This window comes from Camelus dromedarius, chromosome 19, assembly GCF_036321535.1.
Source record: "Camelus dromedarius isolate mCamDro1 chromosome 19, mCamDro1.pat, whole genome shotgun sequence".
Classification (NCBI taxonomy): domain Eukaryota; kingdom Metazoa; phylum Chordata; class Mammalia; order Artiodactyla; family Camelidae; genus Camelus; species Camelus dromedarius.
In genome coordinates, this window is record NC_087454.1 from 15,231,923 (window position 1) to 15,240,780 (window position 8,858).

The 8,858-nt window shown below is 34.4% G+C and overlaps 1 long non-coding RNA gene across 1 annotated transcript in view; it reads left to right on the forward strand.

The window, feature by feature from the left end:
- Positions 1-8,858, forward strand: part of LOC105089123 (uncharacterized) — a 515,140-nt gene that overhangs the window by 478,589 nt on the left and 27,693 nt on the right. The window lies entirely within an intron of this gene.

Below are 8,858 nucleotides of genomic sequence, written 5' to 3' on the forward strand. Positions count from 1 at the left end.
CTTTAGCCTCCAGGGCCCATCACCCTAGCCATCAATTCACTTAGAAAAATAAAATGTCATTTAATTGCAGGAAAATTGCTTAAATTCTGTGACAAACCCAAAGAAATGAATTCTGTAGATGGAAAAGGAAACAGAAAAGGATATAAATTAAATGTTAATTAAGATGATTAAAATGTAATAATATAAAAAATTCACCTAGCTCCTTAGTATCTGACACAAAATTAAATTTGGGATATGTAATCACAATCAAACTAATATTATAAACTTAAAAAAAAACTGCTTAAAATTGATGCTTAGGCTCCATTGTGTTGACAGCTATCTACGGAATCTGTAGAGAATGCTAATTTGATAGGAATGACTTGCATGTAAAAGTCAGCTTAGATTTTAGGGTAATTGGCATCCACTTAACTTGTGAAGTCTACCTTGTTAAATATAAATTTAAAAAAAAAAGTAATGCCAATAGACGTGAGAAAACCATTTGACATAAGGCAGCAGTTAACTATATAAAGCCAAAATTCAAGATTCTAGAAGTTGGTAAAGATGCAAACTCCTTTACTTGCCCTTGAACTTACAAATCAATCATATGTCAGAATGAAATGTAGGAAAATGACCTGCCAAATAGTCTAAAAGAGTAATCAGAAAATCCAGGAGAAATGGAAGTACAGAGGTTAATACAGAAACGAATGAAGTACATGATGAAAAAAGCCAGATACCTCCAAAAAGTCTTGTACCTCTTTGTAGCCTAATTTAATACTTGAATTTATTACTGGTTAACATCTCTGAGTATTCTTTCATCTTTTATGCAACATGCTTTTGTTCATATTGTTATAGTACATAATTAAGTAATTCTGATCTGGAGGATGATGTTAGTGAAAAGCTTCAGTACTGTTTTAGAATAACATGCCTCTTCTCTCCTCCTTTATCTTCCGGGTCTTTCATATTTCAGCTCAACAGATGCTCATTCATGCTTTCTTGCATTTGAAGCAATGAAGTGTTACTGAGGATATCCATCTCTTAATTCAGATGTCTATATAGCTATCGATGAGAGGTTTCACAGTTACTAGAAGACTTCTGCTGACAGTTTCTGCAGTATAAATAGGGAGAGAGAAATGATCTTGGAGCCAAGATCAGAGCATTGGCTGAGGGTGTCTGAGGAAGCACAGGATAGTCAAATGCAGACTGTAGACAGAATTTAGGGATCTAAAAGTGATGAGGTGTCTATTCATTTTGAAAAATGAATAAAAGGTTGGGACAGGTTAAAGAATTTGTGAAATGAACAGATTTGAAATGAGTAAGACACAGTTTTGTCCCCAGAGGAACTCTCAATGCAACAGTGGGCACGTGCTCACCCTTGTTTTGTTCACGCTTCAGTCCGCTTGAGGATAGATCCTAGCTCTGCAGCTTGTTCTGTTTGACTCTGGGCAAACTGCTTAAATTTTCTGCCAACAGTTTCGTCATATTTAAAATGGTAAAGATGGCAATTGAGAGTCTAGGAGCCTCAAAATCCATCTTGTATGATTCAGAGAAAAACAGAACACTGAAAACACAATTTCAACATGAAAAGGCTCAAAAATGCATGCATTAAATACTAATATCAAGACATAACACAGAGAAAATACTCAGTAATTAACATCTCTGATGTTTCCAGGTTTAAAAGGAAAAAAAGTGCAACAAAGGAATGAGAATAACGCTGCATAAGAAGTCTCCTTGGCAGCTTGGCAGGTAGTGGGTGTTGGAGGGAGGATGTTACCTTAATGCACTGAGAGAAAATTATTTTCAAATTAAAATTCTATACCCAGCCAAAATGTTAGTTACTGTGATAGCAAAAGCATTCTTAGATGTGCAGTGACTCCTCACATATCCTTTTATAGGTAGTACATTAAGGAGCTTCTCTAGGAAAAATGAGGGAAGAAATAAAGAAATCCAAGGAGAAAGAAATGGTATAGAGAAAAATAAGTAAACAATATAATGAAAGCAATCAACAAATGACTAAGGGGAAGCAGGGTGGGAAAAGTTTTAAAAAAAGGAAAGATAGAATGCAAGGGAATCAACTGTACTTCAATTAAAAAAAGAATGCAAGGGCAGATCTGCATCTATATATCATATATATTCAGATTTAGGAAAAAAACATAATTAGAGCAATATAAGCAGAAAGATATTTAATAGACTATGAAATATTTTTATTAAACTAGGATAAGATTAACAATTATTTAATCTGATATAGGACATCTTCCAACAGTGGTAGTGCACATGGTTCATAATAATGGGAAAGGGTAGAAACATTCCCCTTTAAAGTCATGACACTGGCAACAAAACCCAGAGTCACTTTTTTTCAGGGCATAGATAGTGAAACACAAAAGGAAAAGAACTGTATGTATTAGAAAGAGAGAAAACTTGTTATTATTCACTAGTGATTTGTCTGTATATTAAGAAACAATATAATATACAGGGAGATTATCAGAATTAATAAGAATAACATAGCAGCAAAGATCATGATGCAGAAAACACAGGAGACGGAGAAGGAGGTAGAAACATACAGGAAATGGAGAATCTTAATTCACTACTCTTAGTACACACCAGATTAAGTAGACAGGTAGGGGTATAAAAGATTGATATGTAATTAATATGGTCCTCATGATTGTTATATTAAATGCTGCACACTCTGAAATACAGAATCCGCATACAAGTTCCCGTGGAACCATTATAAAAATTTGCCACTTATACAGCCATGTGGAAAATCTTAATACATTTCAAAAAATATGAGAGACAACTGTCTTTGTCATTGAGGGCTGCTAAAAGGAAACACCATAGAGTGGGGAGCTAAAAGAACAGTTATTTCTCACAGTTCTGGAGGCTGGGAGATTCAAGGGCAAGGTGCTAGTTTAATTAGGCTTCTGGTGAGAGTCCTCTTTATGACTTGCAGATTGCTGCCTTCTCTCTGTGTCTTTATATGGTGGACAGAGAGAGACAGAGTAGTCTCTCTGGTCTCTTAGAAGGTCCTACCATGAGGACACCACCATCATGACCTGATCTAAACCTAAAAAATTCCCAAAGCCCCCACCTCTAAATATCATCACTTTGGGAGTTATGGCTTCAACATACAAATTTTGGATATAAACATTCAGACTGTAAGAACAACATTCTCTAATCAATGCAATGAAACTAAAACTTAATAACAAAACATGAAAAAACACTTACTTATCCATGGGAAAATTTAAACAATACTTGAGTGAAAGGCTATTCAAGTTGGGTATGCAAAATATTGAGAAATTATCAGTAATGAAAACAGTACCTGTAAGAACAGATAATGTACAGCCAAAAACCACAATCAAAAGAAAATGGTCTAAATGAAAGAATAAAAGACAAGAGGAAGAAATTAATAGAGAAAAGCAGATATATAAATAAGTTAGAAAACAGAAGATTAGTAGTGTAAAAATGTTAATTTTGGGGAAAGAAAACAAACAACCACACAGCCTCTGGTAAACCAGTTAAGGAATAAACAGATGGTGATGGGAAAAGGAACGGGAAACGTGCCAACCAGCCACATAAGAATTTTTATGTAGAAATAACTATCAGATCTAAAGACATTTAAGAAACAATCTTAAGCCAACTTTTAAAAAACCCTTGACAAGTACGTATAAATCTTATTGAAATGGATACAGTCTTAGAAGTTATAAACCCAATAATTTCCACAGATTTCTCTGGAAGATAGAGAAGCTAGTTTCTCAAACATCCCAGGCCAGAATGGTTCCATTTTGAATTTTACCGAAACTTTTAAGAGTAGATGATGCCAGTGCCATTTAAACTGGTCTAAAAAATAGGAAAAGAAGTAAAGCTTCCAAACTTTTTTAAAAATCACATTAATAGATCTGAGGGGAAAGAAAAATCGTAAGTATTTCTGTATAGGCTGAAAAAGAATTTGAAAAACTTCAATAACAGTTTTTTGGTTTCAAAACACTAAATCATGTCTTAACATGTTAAATGTATATGTCTCTCTCAGCATTAAAAGCCACTGTTATGGAAAACATTGGACATACTCACACTGAAGTCAGGAATGAGGCAAACTACCAGTAGCAGCCCTAATCCTCAGCTTTGTTCTGGAGGTACCAGCCCCTAGGCTATTTGAAATTACCATGAGAATAAAGCTACAGGAATAGAATTAACAAATTAGGATACAAAATGTATAAGATTAAATCACTACTTCATATTTATCCCCCAAAAGCTGAAAACACTAATTCAAAAAGATACATGCACCCCAATGTCCACTGCAGCATTATTTACAATAGCCAAGATATGGAAGCTACCTAAGTGTCTTTTGATAGATGAATGGATAAAGATGATGTGAGATATATTTATATACACAATGGAACATTACTCAGCCATAACAGAATCATTTGTTGACACATGGATGGACTTAGAGGGTATTATGCTAAGTGAAGTAAGTCAAACAGAAAGACAGATACTACATGACTTCATTTATATGTGGAAACTAAAAACCAAAAGAACATAGTAAAAGAGAAACAGACTCATAGAGACAGAGAACAAACTAGGGGTTGTCAGAGGGGGCAGGTGTAGGGGGATGGCTGAAATAGGGAAAGTGGATTTTCTATTTATAAAATAAATCATGGGATATAATGTACAAACATAAGAAATATAGTCAATAGTATATATAATGTATATATAATGTCTGACAGATTGCAACTAGACTCATAGTGGTGATCATTTCATAATGTATAAAAATATTGAATCATTGTACACCTGAAACTAATATAATAAGTCAACTATACTTCAATAAAAAGACAGTGGTTCATATACACAGCTGGCATTCACTTAAATGCTATAATGAGAAATAGATCCCACTTACAATAGCAACAAAAGGATAAAATTCTTAGGAATAAATTGAAAAAAGTATACAAGGAGCCCAAGAGACTTGAAAAAATGAGAAGACACACCATGTTCTAGTTTTGGAAGATGAAATATGTCAGGTTTCCATAAATTAATTTATGAAATTAATGTGATTCCAGTAAAATACTACTAGGGTTTGTTTTTAGCCAGCAAATTTATTAGAAATTTTAGAATTTCAGGGAATCATTGAAAAAAAGGAAGAGAAACAGTGGGAAGTTTCTAGGAGACTAGCCTTACCAGATACTAAACTATAACACAAAGCATTAATAGTTAAAACAGTGTGGTAAATTTGCCTGGATAGACAAACCAATGAAACAGAAAGTCTAGAAATGGACTCTGATGCCTTAGGGTCAACTTTATATAAAATACAAAGAACATCTCAAATTATTGTGGAAAAGATAAATAAAAAATGAGTGATGCCTAGATTCATAACCCAAACTTACACTTGGATAAATTCCCAGTGAATCCAGTGTTTAAAGGAAAAAAAAAAGAAGCAATAAAATTAGTAAAACAAAACAAAGAATAATTAATTTGTTGTAAACTTGGAGTGGAAAAAAACCTTTAAATTGTAACTCAAGACCCAGAAGCCATAAAGGAAAAGCTTGATAGATTTGAATACTTAAATACTGAAATTAAAAATAGAAACCTTCTAGATGGTAAACAGCAACAACAACAAAATAGCCCAACCTATCAGTATGGGAAAGAAACAATAACAAAGATAAACTAATAAAACTTTTTTTGTCACCAACATCACAGAAAAAATTCAATTTTTCTTAATGTATCAAAAACCCCGAGAAATTTTAAAGGAAAAGACCAATAACAGTCCAATAGAAAACCGAATAAATACATAGAGATATTAAGAAAAAGAAGTAAGATTTGTTAAACCTTATTCATAATAAAAGAAATGTGGATAGGAGACAGAAAATTTCATGTAACAAATTAGCAAAAGTGCAGAAGTTAAAGAACGTATTCTGTCAACAAGGACACAGAATCATTGACTTCCATGTGTTTCTGGTAGGAGTGCTAATTCTTACCAACCTGATGGAGGTCAGTTTGGAAAAATCTCTTCCATATTAAAACACACACATTTCACACATGTGAAATTACATATACAAAGGAATTTTTGCAGCACCATTTCTATTAGAAAAAGATTGGAAGCAACTTAATATTCATCCATAGTGGACAAGTTAAATAAATGATGATACATTCCATAGACTAGGATACAGTTGAAAATAAAAATGAGAAATCTTTTCTGTAGGCTGATACAGAATTATCTGCTGGGACTATTGTTAGGTGAAGATGCAAGAAACAGAATGGACAGTGTGCTATCTTCTGGTGGGTGTCAGGGAAGGACAAAAAATAAGAATATATTTGAATTTGTTTCTAAGTTCAGAAATAAATGTTGGAAGAACAAACAATTATGAAGACTATCTGAGCATAGGAATGGCAAGATAGGGTTTGCTTGGATGCTAAATAGAGGTGAGAAGAAGACAGTCACTTAAATGTGTATATTGTATAACTGTATTTTTCAAAAAAGTTATTAGAAACCAAATATAGTAATATATATGCAGTAAATGTTGTAACTCAGATATACCAAGTGCCAGGGAAGTGGTGATGAGGGGATATTCAATTACTTCTAGCTGGTAGGAAGGTTTGCAGACATAAAATGGTAACAGTATTGCTATTGGTTTTAGAATGTTGAGTAGAAATCCACCATGGAAACAGGGTGGCAGGAGTGAAAATGAATTTCAGTCATTCAAACTGAATCAAAACCTTATGTAGACATGGGTGGGTTCGTGGGACCTGAAGGTTTCCCACACTGACTGCTCACAAATCCTGGTTAATATGTAGTCCTCAGCATCCTCAGAATGAAGCAAGTAGAAAGTCTACCTGGATTTAAAATACCGGTTTTCTCTGAGTGCAATTTTTTATTCTTATGAGATGAACATCAAAAATAAGACAAGATTTGAAAAAAAAAATCTTTAGTTATATACCAATTATAATATTAGTGCATCAGTATCAAGATCTTGTCCACAAAATTAACAGGGTAAACCACTCATTGTGCTGAATTCTTTTCCCATGGGTGTGGTACATTTGAGGCTGAGCAATCTTGATTTTCCCTCTCAGTCCTCTTTGTGATGATTGGCCATCATTTGAGAAATGATGGAATCAGTTCCAAAGCATGGAAGCATGGAATCACCTTCCCCCTCTCATCCTCTTTCAAATTCCACACATCACATCTCACCAAATCCCACCTGTCCCCTTTGTAAAAGCTTCTTACCACTTTCCCTACCTTTGCACATTCCCACTGCTACTGTCTTACTTTGCTGTCTCAATACCTCCCATCTAGACTCGTCTCTCGTTTTTTCAATCCAGATTAATAATATCCTAATGCATTTCCCTTTCTCTGGCTTCTCCATCCTCCAATTTGAGAACACTGTCATAGGAAATTGTAAGGAAGATTAATGACGTTACCAGGCTTAAGTATTTTTCTGAGGCATCCAGTGACTTACTGAGGTGCTTTCTAAATTCTCTTTCAGCACACACTTTTTTTCCCCCTATATTGACTACTACACCAATGGCCAGTAATGCCACATGAATTTGTACTCTACTTAGAAATGTGTTACAATTCAGGCAGAGGTAGAGCTGCAGTTCCCTTTGTACTTCTTATATAGAATTTTTTTTCCAAGAAAATTAACAGTATCATCAAGACTGCCTGGGTAATTTCTAGGCTATTTAAGAGAACAAATTGTTTTCAAGTGTTGGTAGGCAGTGCAGAAGAATCTATTTACATTTAAATTATTTCCTAATTACAAATCATTATTAGCTATTAACTAAGAAAAGTCACTTAAAGACAACCACCAAGCAATGCTTTGTTAGACTTGTACTAATTATGGGGACTGGAGAATAATAAAACCAAGATTAAAAATAGTTCATAATCCATATTTCTTTTCATCAATTCAAATATACCTCCCCTCATTTCCACAAAGCCAAATGCTTGTGGTTTTACTGGACCTGCACAATATCTCAGTACAAAGTAATACATATAATAGAAAGGCTGATCAATTGTCTGAATTCCATAAATCTGATCCCTCAAGGTTATTCCCCAACTAGACTCTTTCCCTGGATTTTTTAAAGCCTATAATCAAAGAGGTAAAACAACACAATCCCAGAAAAGACAGCTGCAGGGGAAGCAGGGATAAGCATTTGTTTCCACTTTGAAAACAGATTTTGGGCTCCTGTACAAGTCTTTCCAGAATTACACAAAGATTTGAGAGCAGGAGAGAAACAATGGCCCAAATTACATTTGATTTAGCACAAAGTTCTTCAAGGCCAGACAGAAAAAAACCAAAATAGATGTCTCATCATCTACCATCGAGGTCAATTTAATGAAAGAAGGAATACAGCTCTGCTTCAGTCCTGTAATTCTATCCAGGGGCAGTATTAGCCCAACTGATTTCACTGGGATAGAGATATCATAGGTTCCATGTCGTGGAAAAGAGAGCACTGGAATAAAATTCACATATACTCCTTCCTGAGGCATGAATCGTGCTAAGTTATAGAATTAGTAGGAAATGATGAGAGCTATTTAAGTGGTTTGCAAACTGTGTAGTACTCTCTTCAAGTAGGTGATATTAATACTGGCTGAGTGGACACTGCTAAACATATAGACCAAGAATGGCCAGCTAACTGATAGGACTTGGAGATTACCTTCTCAAGTAGTTGTGTAAAGACATGACATGATAGCTCTTAAAAAGAGAAGGCAATGCGTGCACCATCAACACGTGTTACGTGAAACCTGTGGGGACGTCACATCCAAAATAGCATTTGTGTTAATATATTTACATAGGCTTGGAGTGAGAGAGTAAGATGAATGAAGGAAGATCACATGGAAATGATTTCTAATGTTTAGTTTCTGTGTAGACCAGTGGGTCACTGGTCTTTCATGTATT